This window comes from Aphelocoma coerulescens, chromosome 6 (genome assembly GCF_041296385.1).
Source record: "Aphelocoma coerulescens isolate FSJ_1873_10779 chromosome 6, UR_Acoe_1.0, whole genome shotgun sequence".
Lineage (NCBI taxonomy): Eukaryota > Metazoa > Chordata > Aves > Passeriformes > Corvidae > Aphelocoma > Aphelocoma coerulescens.
In genome coordinates, this window is record NC_091020.1 from 5,843,372 (window position 1) to 5,866,957 (window position 23,586).

General features: G+C 40.6%; 1 long non-coding RNA gene across 1 annotated transcript in view; it reads right to left on the bottom strand.

The window, feature by feature from the left end:
- The window catches only part of LOC138112258 (uncharacterized), a 34,504-nt gene extending 12,870 nt beyond the window's left edge, over positions 1-21,634 (bottom strand). Inside the window, exons 1-3 of the long non-coding RNA XR_011151613.1 lie at positions 21,522-21,634; positions 9,751-9,810; positions 9,101-9,222 (exon numbers count right to left, since the gene is read on the bottom strand). This is a non-coding gene — a long non-coding RNA (uncharacterized lncRNA). The remainder of the gene's footprint in view (positions 1-9,100; positions 9,223-9,750; positions 9,811-21,521) is intronic.
- Positions 21,635-23,586: the final 1,952 nt, after the last annotated feature.

Sequence of the window (23,586 nt, forward strand, 5' to 3'; positions counted from 1 at the left end):
ATCTAAACAAGGCTTAGCCAGCTGTACCTTTGAAACCACTCTTTTCTGTGATTGCAGGTAACCATTACTCAGTGAAAAAATGTCATTCATGTCAATTTTTATCTAGGTACCAAGTTCAGGATTCTGCACAAATACCTTGTAGGCATTTCTCCTCTTTCACTGAAATAAATTTCTACTGACACCTAAAAAAGCCTACCATCTGCTGGGAGCAGGTGAACCCTTATTATTCCTTACCTGAGATGAGCAGACATTTAAAGTTCATTTTTCCCTGAATGTTCTTCACGTTCTTTTGGTTAGAGAGCAAAGCAAAGCCAATGTCACTGAGAAGGTCAAGAGTTCTCCAGTGAACACTCTTTAATATTAGCAGAATAATTGGGCCTAGAATAGAATAAAAAGTCTGGCAGAGACAGAAAAAAAAAAAGAAAGCTAAGAAAATTTCACTCTACTTTTCACTGCTACCTGTGGAAGTAACTCTCTAAGGTATCAAAAATTACATAATTGGACCAAAATGTAAGATTTTCAACTTTCAGCTTGAAGCTACCACTTGTGGGCAAACAAACTGTTTGGCTTGGGTCTTGATCCTTCTAGTGAGCCCAAACCTATCAAAGAGATTTTTATCTGAAAATCTTTTCCTGTAAGAAAGTGTCTGCAGCTCCTGACTTAGCAATAATCAGGTAGATGCAGCCTCCACTTCCTTATTCTGAATATCCTCAGCTCCCATCAATAATGCAGCTCCATCTGCTTTCGGTTGCTCTGCCTTGATTCAGGAGAATGACATTACTATTGTCTTACACACTGTATCCTGAGGAAATGTAATTTGTCATCAAGGGAAAAAAATTAAATTCCAAGTCAATCCTATATCAAAGCATCTCCAAAACTACACTGAGCTATGCCGTCTGTGCAGAAGTGACTCAGAGCAGAGACCTGCAAAAGCTTTATTGCTTTGCCACAGCACAGACTCCACAAGGCAGCACACACCTGGTGGTGAGCAAAGAACCTAAAGGGAAAGCACTACCAAAAGCACATGGGAGGGCCACAGAAATATCTTCTCCATCACATTTAGGAAACACCAAAACATGGACCTTTTCTTAGGGGCTGCATGAAGGAACTATATCAGAGTATTATTGTGAAGGGTTTGGTCCCTTCTGCAGTCATTGCTGAACGCTGAAGTATAGAGTATTCTTTAAGAAATTTAGCAACATTTTGGGTCGCTGAGACCAGTTCCCTTAAAAATTAGGGATGCTGGCCAATCTGAAAATGCATGAGGAACTCTTCCCATTTAGACAACCTGAATCAATCTTGCTGTAGGTAAGATCTTTTTCACATTCTATTAAGGCAGGTAATATTTCCTAATTACTCCTGCTGATCTGAATAATTAGGACTTCACTGTTTTCATGAAAAGTTGCCTAACATGTATGAGCAAAGTGAGTTAACGCCAGTTAACCTACCCTTGAAGTGCCCTATCATCAAAGCACATGCTTTCAACACATGTTGAGATGCAGCCCCTGCCTTCATAGAGTTACTGACTTCAATGCCATGAAAAGGTTCCCTTCAACAGCAGGGAGGCTCAGACAGCATTAGCTGCCAGCAATCACTGAATGCTGCTGTTCTGAACTGCACTTCGGTTTTTTACCTGTTACATACTCTCAGTGGTTTGTAATCCTCTCTAGGACTTTCTGGTTAACATGCAGGTGAAAAGAATCTCTCCTTCTCCTGAATGTAAAATGGTTCACTGTGGCACAGGTCCTCCCCACATTCCAGCCATGTTTTGTTATCACTTTCTATTAGTTATCACTTTCTATTGCAGCAGAACGAGGCAAGAACAGCCTTTATTAGCACATGGCAGTTCACCAGACAGCACATCTGTGACCGATTACCAAGTGAGAATTTGCGCCAGGTCACCATGATTTAGATCCCACACTCAAAAATTCTGGTAGGAGATACTATGCAAAGCCTAGCCATTCATTTTTCATGAAAACAGTTCTTCATTTTCATTTTATCATGTATCTCTACCAGGAGTGTGAAAACACATGACTCTCATAGCCCATCCCAATCTCACCACAGCTAAAGGAGCCTGTGACTGAGTTCTGCTGAACTGATGGGGTGCACTATTCTTAGCAATGAAGCACCAGAAAGGAGAAGCACACGAAAAGAGATATGAAAGGCTATGAAAAAGCCCTATGGATTTCCAAAAGTTTTATTTATCTGTGGTGCTGATGATACTATGCAGGAAGTCACATTTTTTCACTAAATTGCCAGCTTTAAACCACCTCTCCCAAGCTACACATAGCACTAGAAATCTCCAAGAGCACTGCAACTTGAGGCCAAGACCCTGTGCTTCACACTAAGACAGAAAAAGCCCCACATACATTTACCAGGCTCTGCCCTGCACCCTGCCCAGGAACTATCTGAGCTACAGCCCACAGAGCCAGCAGAGCCAGCTGAGTCCTTATGTATTTTTCTGTTTTAAAAATTTACTTGTGATCAAACTGATGCTCTCAAAATACTTCAAAAGAGACAAGATAGATGTTCATTCATGCCATTCTAAAGTCCCCAGTGCAGGATGCTGGCTGTAGACAACACTACCAGGTGCTGAAAAAGCTCTGCCAGTTTCTCCAGTTGTTTCTAGACCTGCTGTGGATCATGTGCCATGTGTGTTGCCTTACACTGAATCCTCAACGTTGATTTCCTGCCTAATTGCTCAATTCAGCATTCATTTGCTAGCAGAGTCTGCCCAGGCTACCATGTGTTTTTCCATCATTCTGCTTCAGTGGTAGAACTGGTTGAACAACAACAATCCATAATTCATACACATTGCCGCATCTAAAATGCCTAGTTTGGGCTGGAGAAATATGTAAAGATCCTACAATACTATTTTTTGGTACATGTTTGCATTCGATTAAATACTCTTAAATATCTTCTCTCATGCACTTCTTTCAGAAGGTGCTTAATTACTGTTCTCTAACGATCTCCAGTGTTTCTATCCAAATATGCAACAATGGGCATTAGCAGCTGAGTTAGAAGCTGCTGTGGCCATGAAAGGCCCATTGATTTCGAGTGGAAATACACACTTTTACTGAGAAAAATGCTTGGTTCATCAAGTTCAAGCTCATATTCCTGAAATTAGAAAACCTGCAAATAGCACCAAGTAAATACCGAAAAGGAGCTCCCACGGGCAGAGTGAGCAGCTCAAGACTGAGTCTCAGGGAAAGCTCTTTCCCGCCGGCTGAACCATGACACCACAGATAAAAGCAATCTACAGTTCAGATTGCAAACTAACCCTTCCTGCCCTAAATTCCAGAGCCCTTCCAAACAAAAATCTGGGTGTGTGCAGACGGAGAAAGCCACACCAGAAGTGCTCACATACCAAGGCCAACTGAGGCACCATGACTCTGGAGAGCCATGCTCAGTGTCCCTCCCAGTTAGGTTTCTGTGAGCCTATAAATAACCTGTTCCACAGTTTTATTAATTATGCCAGCCTTGAACCAAGCCCCTTAAATCCATCTTCCTTGGGATGACTAACCTTAGAGAAACTGCCTTGAATAAAAGTACGTGTTATTTGACCATTTACTACTGGTAATTGAGCAGAAAATTGTGAGAAAGCAAGTGCAAACTGATGTATCTCAATTAACCTGAGAATAATCTGTCTCAGTGAGTTTGCATATATTCAGCCTTTCTCTTTGTATAATGAAATGAAATATAAACTTTCTCCTACATAGTTTGAAGACAGGAAGAATTCTTACCTGGACAGTCATACACGCGGTATCACTATGAACACCTTAATGCATAAAATGCTATTTATTGTGCTGAAGGAACTAATTACAATCATAGAACATTTGTTTGCTACCTTGATGTCAGAAAACCCAGTTCACTCACTTTACCACTATTTCCTCCATTTTCCTTATTCCTTATATAATGCTGAGAGAACTGGCTGAGATCATTGCAAGGCCAGTCTGCATCACCTTTGAGAAAGGAGATGGTCACTGGGAGAGGATTGGAAGAAACATAAACATCACTCCTTTCTTCCAGGGTAAAAAGGAAGAGCCAGGAGCTACAGGCTGACCTGCCTCGCCTCACTCACAGGGAAGGTAGTGCAGCAAATAATCCTGAAAACCACTTCCAAACAGAAATGACAAGAAGGTGTTTGCAGTAGTTAGCACAGACTTACAGAGGGGAAATTACGTTTGAACAGAGTGATGACCTTCTGTGACAAGAAGTCTGGCTGGTGGACAACGGGGAGCCACCAGATATTGTGAGACATGGATGAGCCTTTCAGGAGCATCCCAGAACAGCCTCACAGACAAAGTCACCAGCTTCAGAGGAGGTAAGTGCATGTGCTGGATTCGCTGAAGTGTCAGGCTCAGAGGACTGTGACCACTGGCAGAAAATCCAGCTGGACACCAGCAGCACGAGCAGAGTACTCCAGAGTACTGGGACCAGTACAGTGGATGATGGGAAAGCCTGCAGGTGCTACAGGGGGAGAGGCCCATGGGCCAGATGGACCTTGAGGGGATGGAGAAATGGGCCCATGGGAACACGGTGAAGTTCAACCAAGTTGCCTGTACCTGAGGAGGAATAAACCCAAGCCAGCACAGGCCAGGGGGTCTGAATGGCTGGAAAGCAGCAATGCAGAAACACGGGCAGAGCAGAAAGAGTCCACCAAAGTTTATTATTTATATATATTATATATATTATCAAGAATCTGGAACAGTGATCATATAAAAAAAGAGGCGAAGAGAGCTGGGATTGTTCAGTCCTGAGGAGAAAAAGCTTCAGAGGGACCTTATCAACACCTGAGGAGGGAGAAAGAAGATGGACATAGATCTTCTCAGGGACTAGGATGAGAGGCAATTTCCACTGACATTTCCATTTATAACATACAAAATAACTAGAACATGTTGCCCAGATACAGTTGTGGGGGCCTGTCCTTAGAGATAATCAGAACCTAAGTGACCTGGTTGAGCAGGGTGATGGGACATAAATTTCCTGAGGTGTCTTCTGGCCCCGGTGACTCTGTGAAAAACAAGGCAATGGACAGCACATTCAGCTTTGTCCACTCAAAGAACGGCTGGTAAAGGAGACAGACCTAAACACAGCAACAGGAAAGTGATTTACAAAATAACATTTGTTCTGGCTGACACATCAAGCCTGGCATTGCTGCACTGCAGCCTCACAGTAGAAGCACCAGCCAAACCTCCCTCTCCTGCTGGCTGTTCTGTCAAAAGCAGAGAAGTTTCCAGCTAACTGAAAATACATCAGTGAATTGAAGTTCTTCCCTTCCAAACACAGAAGGTCATTGTACAAAGAGGTGCTAAGAGAGTATTTTATCTTTATCAAACATCTCCATTAGCTTTCAGTGAAATGTCCAAATGAACAAGAAGTCTCTAACTACTTATTCTCAGGGGCATCCTAAATCATAAAAAAACCAGTGTCTGGCATGAAATTTTCAGTGCGCCTTCATGGTCAATTCACCAGCATTCAAAGTCTGATACCACACTTAAAACTTTAGTGCTGTTCAGCACTGACTGCTCAACTGTTCCTTAATTCTTTGCACACACATATCCAATATATAAATAAAATACATTAAATAATAATAAACACAGTTGCCCCTCCACACAGTGCTGTTGAAGGTCAGGAGATTGATCCCTCGCATAAAGTTCTACCAGAAGCACAATCTGCAGCCTCGAACATGGGTTGCAGACAGGGAAAAATCCATAGCAAGATTTTAAAGCTTCTTATCAAATATTAGAACTGCCTAAAATCAAAACCCTAATTACAGGACATAACATCAAATATTCAAATGACTCTGCACTACTATGCAAAGAGAATTAAAAGGTTAAAAATATTTTGTCATTTTAATCTGAATTTGAAGAAGTTGGGATTTTTTTCTCTCTTACGATCAGCTGCAAGCCTGCCAGGAAGGCCAGGAAAGAACAACGTAAGGAGCAAATAAACTGAAGAAACAGTTGAAATACATCTGAAGATTTTTTATTCCTTATTATTTCAATTAAGGTAAAAACTTATTCTGCTGTTTGTTGGTTGCTTTTTTGTTATTGTTTACTGCTTTTTAAGTAGTAGCCCATTTCTTCATGTGATAGCAAAATTATGAAATCTCCAGATTTAGATCTCCACATTTTGCTAAAAATGTATGAAGCAGTAGACAGCTGCAATTACTGTGAGTTTTCCAAGCCAGAACAAGGATCTGTGAACCTACCTGGTGACAAGTGACAGGGTTAGAATGACAAAACAACTATTTTTCAGAAGAATTCATACATATATGGCATGCCATTGTATGACTATTCTGACAGATTTTTCTAAATTGGCATGTCATTTGGGACCATCCCTCAATGAGATTTACACTCCTAACAGACAAATTTTTACATCCCACTTCTTTCCCACAAAAATAAGTTTGGGTGAAGTGGCAGCCTTTAATGAAACAGCCATCTTTTCAAAAGTCATCACAGGAGTCAGTTAAATTTACAGCCGGCTCTGACTTAATCCTGACACTGTTAGAACGTCATTAAAATGGAGAGACCTATCTACATATGGAGATTAACTCCAACAGGTGAAAGCAAATGACACAATTGACTATGCATATGACAACAGGCAGTACCTTGGGATAAATGTCACGAGGTCCTTGGAGACAGCCAGCAGGATAACCATCTGTGATGGCTGAGTACAGTGGGACAACACAGCCAGCACCCAGTCCCAGAGAGGTTCCCCGAGGCTGGCAAAGGTGAAAAGCACTGCACACCCAAAGGCTGCAGGGTGAGACACAGTGTGGCCTCAGACCACTGCCTGCTCCAGAGGGGACGCTCAAGTGCTGTTTCACTTGCTGCCTTCTGCCCTGAGCACTCCTGACTCTTCAGAGGGCAGAGGCACTGCTTCCTCTCAGCCGTCCGGTCCCATGTGCTGTCAGGGTTCCCTTATGGTGCTATGGACAGGCACAGCCTGTACAGCACAACCCAGAAGCTACAAAAGTGTCAGGGAATTTTGCAGAGCACAGTACACCTGCATGCCCGAGCTGGGAGCACTCCGGGCAGTTAAGCCCTTGCATGACTCATGCTAAAATATTTGGAACCCTGTACTATTCTGGGTTGTTGCAGTTCATCAAAATCTGCGTATCTTCCCACACTTACACCACAGAACATGTCCAAAACCCAGAGGAGAAGGTGACCTAGTCCTGGGGCAGGCACAGCTCTGCACAAATGCATTTTATGACATGAAACCAATGCCAAACTACACCTAACAAATTCATCTGGTGTACAGCTAATATGGCAAATATGTTAAACTAAGATAGTTCTGTTCTTTATGTTTCCAGTTCCTGGAGTATGCTAATGACACTGCCTAGCTCTGGTGAAAGTGTGTTTAATTCTGTCAGACTTCTTGGAGCAGGCTGCAATCCATGCACAAGTGAGTTAAATGCTTTCCCTTGTGAGTCAAGCAGAGAGCACGGTCAGTGCTGCTCTGCTGCACCAGAGTCACTGGGACCCACCCCACCTAATGCAGCACTGAATCCCTCACCTGCAGCAGGGGATCTGCACAGTCCAAACTGCTCGTGGAGAACTGCATATTGAGTGCACTGCCCAGAAGTGCAGAGCACCTCACCAAAGAGAGCACACTGAGACTTCGGTGCTGTCTCAGCTGAATCCTGACAAGGAAGTTCCCTGCTTTTCTGCAGTACAGCCTAGAAACAGTTAAGCAATTTCACAACTCTATGATCTGCTCTGTTCACAGGGTAACTTTCTTGTCACTCCTAAACCCTGTGAAGGTGTCACAAGCCTTCTGCACACACAACGCAGTACTGTGCTAAAGCTGCAGAAATGCTCACTGGCAAATAAAATGATACACACACTTACACCCTGTTCTGTTTTGTCATTTTGTCTTTGTTGCTCTGCCCACCCCCTTGCCCTTGTTCTCTCTGACCATACCATCACAGACAATGTCCAGCACGGCAGGTGAGTGTTTTGCACTCAGGACTGGTTCCATCCATCCCACTCTGACTGAGCTTCAGCATGTCCCACAGTGTTATTATTCTAAGGGCTGCTGTCTTCCTTCATAGTTAACTATGATTTTAGAGCAGGAAAGCTCCCTGCTCCCTGTACTTTTGACAAAAGGCTGTATTTAGACTGGCACTAAAAAGTGTAAATCGACATATTATAGAGGCAATTTATTAGGTAATAAATATTAGAAGTACAAAAAACCAAAATAAAACCCCCAAGAAAAACTCGATTTTGACAGTTCTTTAACCTACAAAAATGTTTCAGCAGAGAAGACTTTCACTGCCTACCCACCAAAACATAAATGACTCCTTTTTCAAATACGTTGACAAAAGTGGAATGTAAAGCTCATTATTTACATTAGTAGGCCTGCTGCCTTACGCTTCACTGAATTTGAAGACTGAACTGCCCACATGAATGATCTCTAGTAAAAAAGATCACTATAAAACCTTCCAGTAGATTAATAATGCTAAAGAATGCTGTTAATTTACTGGTACTATTCAAGAAAAATCTATTGGGTTCCAACTAGAAATTACAAAAGCAAATCCTAACACATGAAGGGGAGAGGGGAAAAAATGTAGATCTGCGTAATTCAAACACACCAACACAAGACTCGTTTTAACAAAGGTGACAAGGATAGAGAAGCTTCAGAAATTCCCTAGCCAAGACAGATGCCTTGAAAACCACAAGCTACCAATTGTGAAACTTCTGTGAGCTGCTGAAGATACAATCCAGGTAATACTCCTGCTCACTGCCATGCTTCTACAAGGCCACGAAAAGAATAAATTAAAGTCTGCACATCTTCAACAAACCACACAATAAAATCTCAAGTTTAATGGACGACTTCAAACATTACTTTGAGCTTGAACATACACAGAACCAAAAAGTTATCATCACTCAGGGCCATCCTAGCAGTCACAAGTCTCATGGATTTGGCAGAGTCTATTAAACAACAAGGAATTAATCTATAGAATACTGACCTTATATTATGCAAGTAAACCAAAAGATAACAAATATTTTAGATTTAAATAAATTTGAGCCAGGAAATACAGATTTGAAATATAGATATGACAAAAACTGGTCATATTCTAAAAACATACCTTTTTATTACTTGGAGAGTCCAACACATACTGATCCTTATTTTCCTGGATTAATGGTTTGAAAGTGGGTTATCTCCTCAAACAGCTGAGGTGTAATCACAAACAGCTGCCAACCCTACTACCTGCATAGGGAGAACAGAAAGGGGCTCAGACACCTGAGAATGGTCTCCCCCGACAGACCAAGGAATTTAGCCAAGTTCTTGACTTGCCGCAGACAAGCACCAGCCTTACCCAGAGCAAAGGGGTTGTTCAGGTCCCAAGCATCAGCTCTGTGATGAACAGATGCCGTGACCTGAGACCCCAGAGAGCCCAAGAAGTGACCTAAGAATGCAGTCGTGCCAAGCATTCCCGTTTCATTATTTTGTTTGGTTTCCAGAGGCCTGGTACTGGCTTTATTCCAAAAACGCCCAGTTGGAAGCATATGAGAAGCACCACCTTAAAGCCAGCAAAAATAGCCTGATGGGCTAGAAAACATCTTTCCCCAGATGAAAACAGTGTCTTGAAAAGACACTGCCGCATGTTCATAAACTCCCCTTTTCTAGCCAATTTCCCTGCCCCCAAAAGTCATATTTAAACAAAAGAAAATTTTACTGGGATTTTTATTGTCTATGCTCCCATTATCATCAAAGTTACTAGGTTTTCTAGAGTACCTGTTATTGCCACTGGTGAGAAGGCAACCCAGATCACATTACTAGGCATTTTATAGTTCTCTGTTGGGAAAACACAAGGTTTCAGACAAAACTATTGTACTTATTTATGCAGAAAATTGGTATTTTGGGTGAGGCCTTTTTATCATAGTAACAGATACAGGCCTTGGAAAGTTAAATTTATGTAGAAAACTATTTAATAATTTTTAAGAATCTATGTTGTTGCAGTTGTATATCACTGTTGTTCACAAACCTATGAAAATCATTAAGTGCTCTGATTAAAGATTTCTATGAATAACCCTATTTAGATGATGTACTGACACCTATCTTTAAAGCCATTTATGAGTTGCTACTATTTTTAAACACTGATCTGGAAGTTTCATTAATAAGCTGAGAGACTGGTATAAACAAGCTAGAGAAAACATACACTATAACAAATATGAATCAGAATTCTAGAGTATTTTGAAACTCAGAAGAATTGAAAACACATTGTAACCAGAAATGGGGGGGTTTATGCTTTGATTCCTTTTAGATGGTTTTCTATAGTCTTTTAATATTTTTTCTAGTGTTTTCTAAAAATGAAGTCAAGTCAAAAGTAATAGTTGTATTTAGTAGCTTCACCTTTTAGAAGTGCTACAAGTTAAGGACCAACGATAATTATGAATTGAATGCTAAGGTGTAATTGTCATCCTTTTATTCAGATATTCCACAGTACTGTGAAATTATACAGCCAGCTACAGCTCTGATATTGTGGTACCCTTTTCTCCCTGCAGCCCGAATCTGTGAGACATTCCCCTCCCTAGTTCAAAGGCAAGGCTGGCTGCAGGGCCAGAACTCTTGAAAGCAACACTCCTGCTGGATTTCTACTTCCTTTGCTTGGCTCTCAATTCTCCCAGGCTTCACGATCCTTTCCCAAATAACCCATGGGGGCAATTAGAACAATCTTAATTCAACATATAAAACACTTCCAGACCTACCAGTCGCTCAAGCACAAACGTTTAATATACTTTGGATATATGGAGGGCAATTCCAATTCAATGCTATAATCTCTGCAGAGAATTTCCAGTGCTAAGTACCTCCAGATTCTAAAAGGGCCTGGTCAGACTGGCTGACCTCCAGCCATCTCAATTAACTGTAAAAGTGAAGTACAAGTAGTGCAGTACTCAGGGAAAATACTGCAAGAAACCAGACACAAAGAGTTGTTTCAGGAAATCTGAAAGAACTGAAAAGGCCAAGTACAGTTTACACCAGTCAAAAGCCTGCACTTAGCAACCCAATTTTTCCAAATATGTTTTTTTGAATGCTGTCTGTAGCACTAAAATCTTTTTCAAATGTCTTTATAGAAAGACCAAACTAATCAGCAACACACAGATAACTCAGATACAGTATCGTATTAGTCAGCCTTACTGTAAATGCAAATGCTTGGCACAAATCCCTGACACCTGCAAAGAACTGCAGCCATGATCTGAGAGGATTTCTGCATCCCTTGCAGCAGGCTGTCAGTTACCCAGGTAATACACTTAAGTTTGCCATGTAAATTGGCATCACAGAGATTTTAGTACCTTGAAATACATGTGACAATCCCAGAGTATCTCTGCTCATTAATGGAATGCTATTTGGGATTTTACATTTCTTAAAGGTTTCAAGAGAAAATGTAAACAGGGAAGACATTATAGCTGATAAAATGCTAAGGCAGATAGTCAAAGTAAAGACTGTCAAGTCACAATGTCACAGTAAGTCACAAAAGCACAGTCACAAGACAAAATCTCCTTCCAAGAATTAAATGCTGTGAAATTCTTATACCATAACCATGCTCCTGTGATATTCTTTGTGATAAAAGTGATGCCTGTGTTACATTAGCTACAGCATTTTCAAAGCCCACCCATGAACAAGCTTTCAAATACGTGATGCCTAAAATGCCTAAGGAGGCAAACTGGATGATTCTTAAAATCACAGAATAAACTCAAGTTTTCTCCAAAGAAGCTATGAGGAAACCAGAAGACAGCATATAAACTACATGGCCAGTGAAGGCTTTGTGAAGCTAAGCCTGTTGTATCAACAAGGGGTCCGCAGCCTCAATCACATCATGCATGTGGGGGACGGGGGTGACAAATGTCAGTAGCTATTTTTTTCTGGTTTTTAAGTATACTTGAAAGCCAGAAATAATGCTTTGGATCTTCCTCTAAGCACAGTGTAAGCCCATGGAAAGAAAGGTACCACTGTGCAGCTGTGAAAGCCTCCCTGCCCTTCTAAGCTCAAGTCCCCATGCTCTGAATCACTTAAGTCGGTACTGAAGAGCTCTACTGAACCAGGTGTGCAGGTCTGAGTGCCAGGAATTCTCATCTACCAATTTCTGAGCAATTCTCCCACAGACACCCACTGGGCTATGTCTGCATGAGGTACTGCGTGAGCCTCACAAGCTCAGCACTGTCAGCACTCAAGTGCTCTTGCCCTACAGAGCAACCCAATACTCGTGGTGCAAGAGTTTCTAACTATGGAAAATGACGAGCCTGCCCAGCTCGAGGAGTCTGCCTTCTCTTTATAACTGACCTGAGTCAAAAACATTCTGAGACCCAAAAAAAGCAGTGGCACAGCTTCTGTCACAGGGGGCCAGGGAAAGCAGATGGCAGAGTCCATCTTTTTGGTGCACAATGCACAAGGGTAGGACTGGTACAGCTCTACAAATTCCAGGTGCTATGTGCACTGCCTCAATATTGGCCTGCAGCCTGTTGCACTCACGAACTAGGCCTTCTTTAGCATGTAACATTCATATACATATATCAAGGTATCCATTATATACACAGAGAAATCTATATAAAATATGAAAATATTATCGTGCTTTTATCCATTCTCAATTTCACAAATGGTTCTTTTTCAAGAAATGTAGGCAAGATGAGATGCTACCAAATGTGGAGAACAGTTCAATGCAGTTTTCACTGATGTGTCTACTTCAAAAAGAATAAACAGATGCTTAATTTCTCACCTCTAGACTCAATACAAATAAATAACACAACATACAATTTGAAATATATTTTCAAAATGTATTTGAGGATACAGAAATGACCCACCTGTTGATGACAGATTCAATCCATCTCATCATATAATGCATGTAGTCTGGTGAACCAGTTCCACACCAGAAAAGCTCTCACATTTTGATTTGCTAACATATAATGATTTTCACGATCAAGACTGCTCTAAGTCAACAAAGAAGTAATTACTTGAATGATTATTCTACTAAATGCTAAGCTACTCAATAGAAAGGGAAGTAATTACTAAAATAATTCAACCATCACCAAAGGACTGATGGACATGCATAGGTTGGAAATACAAAATATAATTTGTAAAAATTATACGCTTAATTAAAGAATGAATATTAAGGTATGTTTCAAATTCCATGCTGTTTAGTTCCATCTAGAATGACTGCTCTCAGAAAAGCAACACTAACTCCATCAAAAAGGAAAATCCAATATGCACAACTTAGCAGTGGGCACTGGTATTTATTCCCACTGTAGGAAGTACCAGCAACTGGAAACCAAAATGAATTTTTATGATGGAAATTCAGACAGAAAGCACACTACTGAGGCTCTCTGCAGATCAGTTTATAATATCCAATCCAGAAAGACACACACAGCCAAGGAAAAAAATATTTCCAAGGTTAAAAAAGAAACAAACGCCCACAAAAATAAAAGACACCCTGGGTGTGATCAATTCAATTTCTTTTCTCTTGATGAATACAAGACAGCCTAAAACAAAGAATGAAGAACAGAATTCACAATAACGTTCCACAGGGAACCGTTTTAACAACTGATCTGCAGTTGTTTAAGGACTGGTTTTGTTTGGGGGCTTTTTGGTCAAGTTTTTTAATTATTACTTCCCCAGCATTGAAACTATGGATTTTAGGTGAAGTAGATAAATTTCAAGACACTGTATCAAGTATGAAAAAAATGTGCACTGTTTATAAAGACAATAAGGTATAAATATTAGCACCCCAGACCAGCAGCTGCAGAGCTGCCAAGCTGTTTTATTCCGAGGGGGAGCGGACAGCAGTGCCAACAAAGCCTTGGTAGAAGGCTCTGCAGAGCTGGGTGGTCTCTTTGTAGGCACCCCACTGACTACCACATTCGCAGGGTCCAGGATTATTAAAAATCCATCACAGCCAAACCTCAACAAATTGGAGCTCTCTCCAAAGGCACACCTTGCACTGCAGACTCCGCTAGAACACAACCTGAAGAGGTCTCAGACTGGGACAGGGAACCTTTAACTCGGCAATGCCCATAAGCAGAACATGTCAGAATAATCAAATAATGGTTTCAGTTTTGGTGAGCTGCAAAAATCAGCAAACCAAACTTCTCTGTTGTTCATCAATTCAAGCTGCCAGCAGTCAAAAGCACAGGCTAATGAGGCATTAAAATGCTCCCTAATTACTTCCTGGACCAAAGATGATCCTTTTTATCCTCAGTTTCCCCTACAATCATTTAATATGATTAAAATGGGGAATCTTTCCGTTTTACATCTTATTTAATGCCTTTTTTTTTGTCACTTACTACATGCTAGGTTTCAGTTTGAGTGCAGAAGCCTTTTAGAGCTATTTTTGATTCTCTATTCTAGGACTTCTTCATACACACTAGAAAAAAAGAAAAGATTAGTAACTTTACCCAGGGACCCCCTCATTTAGTTCAGCACAAAGCTGATATAAAAAAATCTTCCAGGAAGGTGGAGAAAGATTATCTGGAGAGCTGCTCTGGGACAATGATTTTAAAGAGTTCCCTTCCTCCTCTTGACTTTTCACTCTCTCTTTAACAAGTTAGGTCAGATGTAGAGTCCTCAGTAGAGCACTTGTACAGCTGCCCCTCACTGTTAGGCCTTTCACGGATTGCTCTCCTGTGGAGCTGCCAGCTTTTGAAGGAGCAACCTAGTCATCAACGGTAAGATTTCCATCCAAGAGCTCCTCCAGACTCAGAGGCTGATTGATTTCCTCCTCTGTGAGGTCCTTAATGGCATCAGCATAGAGTACTCACAAGGCATTAGTGTCTAAAGGAAGCATGCTGACTAAAGGCCTGGCTCTATTGTGCCATCAGCTGCAAATCCTTGTCCTCTCCCTCACATCTTCCTGAAAAAACAGGAAAGCCACTAAATCCAGAGTTCCATCTAACCATAGGCTGGTGAGATAGATCTTTGCTCACATGGGCAAATCAAGAAATTGAAATGAATTACATAAAATGAGCTACTAAAACCAGTTATTCATCAATGATTTTTGGCAAGTTCTAACAGAACAAAATAAATAACAGTACTTCTGAATATTGGACTGGGCAGTTACACAACTATTATGCAGGACAGTTTAATTTTCTGGTCTGCACATTGTAAATGTCAATTTAAAGCAAGATCTGAAAGTTTTATGGGATTCTCGCAATTTCCCGTATTTGGCAAAAGGTATTGTAATACTCTCAAGCTTCCCAATTTTCCCCTTTAAATTGCTCTCTGAAAATCATTTCTCATTGCAGCCAGGTGCTGCCCTTTTTCCCTCCCTTCTTCCTCTCTTCAGACCCATCTCTAAAGCCTTATTCAGCTGCAGCACCTCTGGGAGGAACTCATGAACCTCCATCCACTGGCAGCTTCCCACTCTTCTGTCCAACCTGAGGTTTCACTGCATTTCCTTGAGAACAACTGGATACCCCCTTCGCTCAGCATGGCAAATCCTCAGCTCTTACCTCTCTGTGCAAGGCTGTCCCACCACCTGCTTTAGACATCTGACAACAGGACCAGCCTTCCCACGATCACAGGGGCAAAACCTGTGCTACATTGCATAACCCCACATGGAAATACAAGAGTAGGGAAGCAGCATCAGAGTCTCCAACAGATAAGGGTTTTCAGCACTAACAAGGAGACTCTTTACAGACACAGCCACTATTCTGAAAACAGTAAACTTTTTGTTTCCTAAGATGGAAAATTTAGACTGCATGGCAGTTCAGCAATCCTATAACTTCACAGCAACACATGATTCATTAATGGGTTCATCTCCATCTGTAAAATTCTAAGGCAATTAAATAGGAATTGGTGTTTCTCCAGCTAAAAATAAAATACAAGCGAGACAGTGACTGGCATTATTTATATCAACCATTCTACTGCAAAGATAATACAGCAGCTTTCACATGCAAATCTACATATATTTAAATTATTTAGGATGGATCAAAGTAAGGAGCTTAATAGATTTTTTTGCTTGTGCTCAATCTTTTCATTTGATTAAGAATCTTAGGAAAGCTGCCTTTCAAAGCAATTCTTTTAGACTGTGAAATGTCATTATACTACACTGAAAATATTCTTGCCACATATGAAAGAAACAGCAAGTGGTTATTAAGACACATAAATAGCTTGTTATGAAGAAGTTTGCTCAAATCAGCATTCAACAACACACTAAATCTAAAGCAATAACAAAGATAATTGTTTGAACGTGTAAATGTTGTGAAGATACTAAAACTTTCAACAGAGGGTAAGATCATTTCCACAAGCATATCCTTTAAAGACTAACCTCATGAATAAATAGGAACCTACAATAACATGGTTCTTAGCACACTTAAAATAACAAAGCACCATCATAATGGGCTGGGTCCCACTGCTGGTGTCTCAGCACACGCAGTAATGGTTCCCATCCAGGGTTAGACAAAGCAAAATAAGGCCGTGTCTGGAAACTTCCATTTGTTTTCTACGCAGCATTCATACATTGGAGGAACACTGCAAAAAAAGTTAATTTACACTGAATATTCACAAGCGTATTTTCTCACTCTGCCAAGTTTACACCCTTTAGTAACTGTAACACAATGATACATAGAAAATAAAACACTAAATTACAGTTCAGATACCAATATTTAATTGCTTAAAGAACAATACCTTGTGTGCAAGTTACCACAATACAGAGTTGTTCATATCATAACGTATAACTACAGATATAGCACATATTCTCTGAAGAACCATACACACAAGGTTTTCTCTCCTAGTTTCTTCTAAATTCTTTACCTTCACTTATTTCAGCATTACCAGTAACTAAACAATTGCACACACCTCAAATTTTTCTCGTAAGATTTCTGATCCTCATATTCCTATGATCAATACTGAATTAGCACAGACACTGAAGGGAAATTTCCATTCCAAAAGGCTAGAAAGGAAAACTGAAGTGAACTCTAATGTGCCTACACAGACATGGCAAACAAACAGATATGAGTTTAAAAAAAGAAAACCCTCAAGCTTCCAGCCAGTAATAATTTTTAACGCTTCAGACCAGCAGGTGTAACCCAAAGAATGATTTTTAGTTTTATCCGTGAAGTTAGCACATTATTAATTAGCATTCTTTTTGAGGTCAAAATTTTGCCTGTTGTTACACGGTCTCCATATGCTTGGGTGGACTTTCCAACATTGCCTACAGTGTTTGTGTGGGCTGAAAGGGGGAGAGCATTTGTGTAATCAAATGTAGAAACATTTTTTTCTTTATGTTAAGATCTCAAAATTAATGACTTGCATTTGTAAGTTTATAGAAGAAAAATTATAACAAACAATTATCCGAGTAAATAGAATTTATATGTCCAGTGAGGTTTCTTGTTCTATTTTAAAAGGCTTACATAGAAGCCAGTTTCTTCTTTGAGCAAAAATATAAATCTCCAAAACTCTTATTTCTTCCTGACCTGTTTATCACATCATCCCTTTGCTCTCATGAGCAACATCTCTCCCTATATTTAACCTCTAACCAGCATTATAAAAGCACTGTTATAAAATCACTGGCAGTGTTTCTCAGGCTTTCCTAGGAAGAAGGTCAATAGGTAGTTCCAAGACTGACCCTGCTATTAAACACCGGCTGGCCCCGAAGTTTCCACCTGCTGGAGCACAGAGGGGCTGAGGCTTTGCAGTGCAGCCGCTGAGGCAGTGAAGGCTGACTGGCTCTGTGGGAAGCCCCAGAAGACAAGGAGCGGTTCTTCAAAACTCGCTGCTGGCTGCCACAGCACACTTCCTTCACAACTGTGAGGCACATATGCCACCAATAAAAATAGGCAATTTTCACAGCAGCAAGAAAAGGAGGCTCTTCTGATCCCTACAAAAGCTACGGCAGAGACAAAGAACAAGGGCTGGAGTAACTACTTAATTAGCAGAGAGATTCTACTTGTAACTCTGACATAGCATGGTACAAGATTATTGGTAATTAATGCCAAGCTAGCCACTCTGTCTCCCTGGACTTGTCCCTCATACATGAGGATAAAATGTGAGGGCGTGAGTCAGATCCACATCGGCTCTTTGGAAGGAAATGCAAACAGCTATGGAATCCAATTTGCATGTTATCCTATCAAAGAGATAAGCACAATGCATTAAAACATTAACCTGATCCCTCTCCTATTTTCTCAGTTCACTCCCGCACACTCTGTATACAGATTAGAATTCCCTTTTTGTGTCCAAATCCACCTGATGTCCCCACACCTAGAAAAAAGTGCTGAACTGCATGTCAGCACAAACAAGGGGTAAACTCTAAGCAGGTTTCCAATAAGCTCTGCCGATAGTCTATGGCATTTCCCTAATTTATGGCATTCCCTAATTTTACACTGAACCAGAGCATCAGGATTTTTCTTTACTGGCAGTGAAGAAATGTGACCTGTATTAGTTCTTACGTGTTCATTGACACCAATGGTGTCAGCCCAACAGGCCAGGATATTACGGTGCCTCTAAACCCAAAGTCATAGACAGTACTTTGCACCGATTATTCCAGGTGTTTCATTTGAGATCTTTACTAAAAACCTGCAGAGTCCAAACAGATCTATTTTACTACTGTCCAAAAATATATACCATATTTTGTATAGCAGATATCGAAAAATTGACAGAATTTAATAAATCACTATCTAAATGCAGATGCACTTTAACTAATTGATTTCATTTACTTCAAGAGCACCTTATTATGTTTGTTTTACATTAAGTAATAAACACAACCTCAAGTGATAAATTACAAGTGTTCCAGGGAGACTAGTGTGGGTCTTTATTTTTTCACCTTTATTTAAATTGTTAATGTTGTGCCCTTGGCCAGAAGGGTCTATGATGCTTCCCGGAATTTTTTCCCTTGTGGAAAGAAAAGAGTAATGATGTTGGTTCAGACCAATATTTTATTTGCTTTACTCATCCACCTCTACCAGTGTTTTAATCTTTCACTTTCCCTCCAGCAAGTGGGAGCTTCACTCTATCACAGATATTTTTACTTACTGAAGTATTTCTTGTTGTATTATTACATAATAAGTTATGTTCAGCTTGGTCATAAAACATGAAAAGAAACTTTTGTCCCGGATATGGTACACTACTGTTTCATTTGTGTTGAAACAAATAGATTTTTGACAAAATGTACTGGCTTTTTTTTCTTCCAAGTCTGTGTATTTTCTGTCAATATAATTTTTGTTAAAAATTTGAAAAATTAAAATCAGCTTTCAAATGAAATGTATCTTTTCACTAGAAAGAGTGAAAAAATATTTCAACTTCTCAATTATTTCCCATTTCATACTTGAAATAACTTTAAAATTGCACTCACACCCCCTCCCCATCTGGCTATAAATATGAATTAAGAAAGCAAAAAAACAAACCCATGGTTTGTTTTCCAAAAAAAGAACAGTAGAGAGCAAGTCCGAAACCCAGGAGATGTGCTGGGAGCCGGAATAGCAGCCAAGGCAGTTCTGTCAGCCACTGTCACTGAGAAAGGAGATAGGAGCTGCACGCGTGAAGGACAGGAAGGATGGTTTGGATAGAACAAGAATAAATTGACTCTAGAAATTCCTAAGTCTGTATAAGCTGTACAATAGTTTACATTTCATAAATGCAGAAAATCTTAGTGGTGAGCTAGATCAGATGCCATCCGTAAGTCCTTCTCAAACTACGTTGCTTTTTAAATTCTACAGAAGCAAACTTCAGAACAGCCTATTCCCCAGACACTCTCCTCCATACTTTCTAACATTTAGTCCACATTTTCATTTCAAAAGCTCAGATATAGTCTGGTTTTAAGCACTGATAAGAAATAAAAAACTCACTCCAACAGAAATCCTTTTACTTTAGGTCAAAAGTACCAACACTGATTTTTTTCTACAGTTCTCCAAACAGATAGGTGCATCAAACAACTATTAATAAAACTGTTTTACTGATCAGATTTCAAACTTCCTAAGGAGAAACCAAATTATTCTCATTACCAAAAATAAGATTAGTCCAAGAAAGTAAAGTGATAGTCAAGAGGCAACATATGCAACTGACTTTGATTTTCACTTGGGTCAGTACAGCAACCTTTACAAGCACCTGAAATAAATGGTGTAGAACTTGGTATCTAATACAAATACTTGATAACAAAATTTTAAGAAGTCAATGGAAGCTTTTATGGGATTTTTTTGTTGTTAACCAATTCTGAAAACTTGCAGATGTATACTTAATTCATTTTCTGCTCAGAGAAAAAACCTGTTGGGCTTTCTAGGATGATGGAAGTGTTCATTGCTGTCTACATCTAGTTTAACTATTCCAGTTAACCCTCTTCCCAAACTTACAAGGCTTCCAGCTGACAGTTCCATTATATGATAAATTGAAACATCAGCTGTGGGTGACTTTGAATGATGCTGCTACTCAGAACCCTCAAGAAATCACATGTACAAGACTCAGGTAGCCAGATTTGTAATACAAATAGAGCCAGGGGTCAAGCTGCTCTTTTCAGTAATGAGGAATTCATTTGTCCTCAAAAGAACTGGAAAAATGGATAGATAGAAATCCAGATTCAGTGCCAAGATTCCCAGCTGTTCAGACCTTGCACGAGGGCTGGTATCTTCAAAACCTGTAACAGTGCATCTCGAGTTTGCCAGGGAGAGTTCATCTTTAAGACAGGTGTTTTAAATGGCAATAGACTGACCTCAGCTTAATGAAATGATCCTTAAATATAACCTTACAAAGCTGTTGCAAAGCTTGTTACCCAATATGGATGACACATCTTGCATGTGTTTTCAGCTTAAACAACACTCTATAGAAGGACAAAGCATAAAATGAGCTGTAAATTCTGCAGTACTGGAAAGTAGAGAATTGTACATCACATACAGTAAGATTTCAGCTCATTCTCTCCATGCACTTAAGAAAAAACACAGCAACTTTTTAAAAATGCATAGGGGTAAACATCTACTCTAATTACTGCTCTCAAAAAGATAAAAGCCCATGGTTATTTTGGACACTTGGTACAAAACACTAAAGGCCAAGAATTAACACAGTCCAAGCCTCCTTTTCTAGAGCCAGGAACAGGACCACAAACCGACAACTTCATTTTTAAGTAGTCCTGTGTGGGAAAAAGGCACTCCAAAAGCCTCTGAAAGCTCCCATTAGTAAACAAAGCCCCAAGGCTCACAGGACAGACAGAGCTGAACACAAGACCACATTCAATGCAATGTCTGAATCCAGAATGGCTCTTCCCATCTTTCTTTCAAAATGTAAACCTGCAGAGCCTGAGATGAGGCAAACCCCTCCACTGTCCTCTCTTCCCGGTGCACCTTCCTGTCACAGCAATTTCAATTCCCAGAAAGGACCCCTTCCAAATCTCAAGATTTAAATTTTGGTCCAATTAATCGCATGCAGGCTTCTGTGCTTTTTTCAGGCATCTGCCAGCTAAATTGCAAGTTTCCTTTCAATACTGCCCCTGCCCAGACACACACAAATGCTTCAAAGCCCAGAACACAAGAGTCAAGACAAGCTGAAAAGAAGCCTTCCCTTCTGGGGGCCCATCCATTCCATCTCTTACTTACAGCATCCAAAATACAGCTCTCATATATTCAATTCAGTGAGCCTGAACCATCTGTTGCACACATACTTTGGGTGAGTTGCTGAGGACCGAAGTCAAGAGCCTAAGGACACCATGATCAGCTCCATCCAGCTGCAGCTGTCTGCGGAACAGGGCAATTCTAAACAGCCAAACCACGTGCAGCTGGGGCTGTCCTACTCCCTGCTGCCATCCAATACAAACCTCAGGGGGCTGCAGGGCAACCTGAACTACTCAGATGATCTGCCAGAAACTTCTGGCCTTTTTGACCACTGAAATGATCTGACTCTGACACTGTTGAGTCCTTACACACTGCTGGGAAGACCAAGCACAAGGTCAGGACTCCCTATTTCTGCTACAGCCCTAAGTCAGGCTAAACGTGATGCAAAAACCTGAGGAGGTCCCCTATATACTGAAAGGAAAAAAGGCTTCCAGACATGCTTAAAGCATTTCAGAAGCAAGATGACAACCCCTAATAATTGCCTTAGCTATTCAAAGTAATTTGTCAGGAGGAAAACGTCTCTTAGGGCTGTGATTCGTCTCATTTTGGTCAGATGAGCAGCCCTCAGGAAACGCCTATTTCTATTTATTGCCCAGAAGTAGGAGATGATTAGCTCACCTCCTCATTTCCATATTCTGAATGTCTGATGATAGATAGGTAGGATAAATTTCCCACCGAGGATTTTTAACTGAATTCCAACAGGCTGAAAAAGGATAATGACCTACCTAAAGGGGAAGATGGACAGAAGCAGTAGACCATTTCCAGCTTCCTCTTCACTAAACTGAAACGCTCATTCTCAACTATCTCCCTCTACTTTAGTACTTGGTTTATCAATCTTTCTACTTCACAGAAAGTCAACCACATTACTACAACATGGAAGACAAATGCTGCTTAGAGATCTGTCAAGTACCTTTTAAAAAAAACTCTTATTAAAAGATTTTTGTTAAAGGGGCACTCTTAGATAGGTGTTGCCATCTAAAAATACTACTAGGCTGCCATGAGCCAGCTGTGAGTAAAAACTTTTAAACAGGCTTATCTTGAGATAACTATCAATATTCGTTTACTCCTGCATTTCCCACTGCTGATTCCAATAGCAATAGGCATGGCACCAAATCATTAAGATTTGGATTTTGCAAACTCCATCAGCCCAATCACAGCCTTTGTTTGATCAGATGGGTGCCAATCAATGATACCTGTGTGCAACCAGTGCAGGGTGAAGCCTAAGGCACTGCTGTAAAGCACATTAGGGAGTGGATGAGGGATCTGGGGGCTGTGTGACACATGAAGAGCCTCAATTGTCTAAAAGCAACAGTCCATGAACTAATTTTTAACATTTCACTATACTGCACAAACACTTAAAGAGTCATTCACAGAATGGCCTTGGAAGGGGCTTCAAGATGGTCATCTATTTTCAACCCCACTGCCATGGGTAGGGACACCTTACACTAGTACAGGCTGCTTGGAGACCCAGCCTGGCCCTGAACATTTCCAAGGATGGGGCAGCCACAGCTTCTCTGGGCAACCTGTGCCAGAGTGCCTCACCACCCTCACAGGGAAGAATTTTTTTCCTAATCTAAACCTACTCTCTTAAGAGTCTGAATCCATTCCCCCTTGTCCTGTCACCACATGTACCTGTAAAAAGTCCCTCTCCATCTCTTTGATGGGCTTCCTTCAGGTACTGGAAGGTCACAATTAGGTCACCCCCAAGCTATCCTTTCTCTGGGCGGAACAAACCCATTTCTCTCAGCCTCTCCTCACAGGAGAGTTGCTCCATCCCTCCCATCATCTTGGTGGCCTTCCCTGGATTCGCTCCAACAGGTCGATGTCCTTCCTGTGCATTGTGCAGTAAAAATACAGTATTGTTACCATGCTGAACTAATACACTGAGCAGGGGACCAGCTCTGTTAAATATCAGCGATGTATCAGTTTGGGGAGTTTTGCTGGAGTTTGGGTTAGTTGCTTGGGGGGTTTTCTAATAGCATAACTAGACTACCTGGAACCTTTAAGGTCTAAGAAATAATTGTCTGCAACAGAGAAATAACTCATTAGA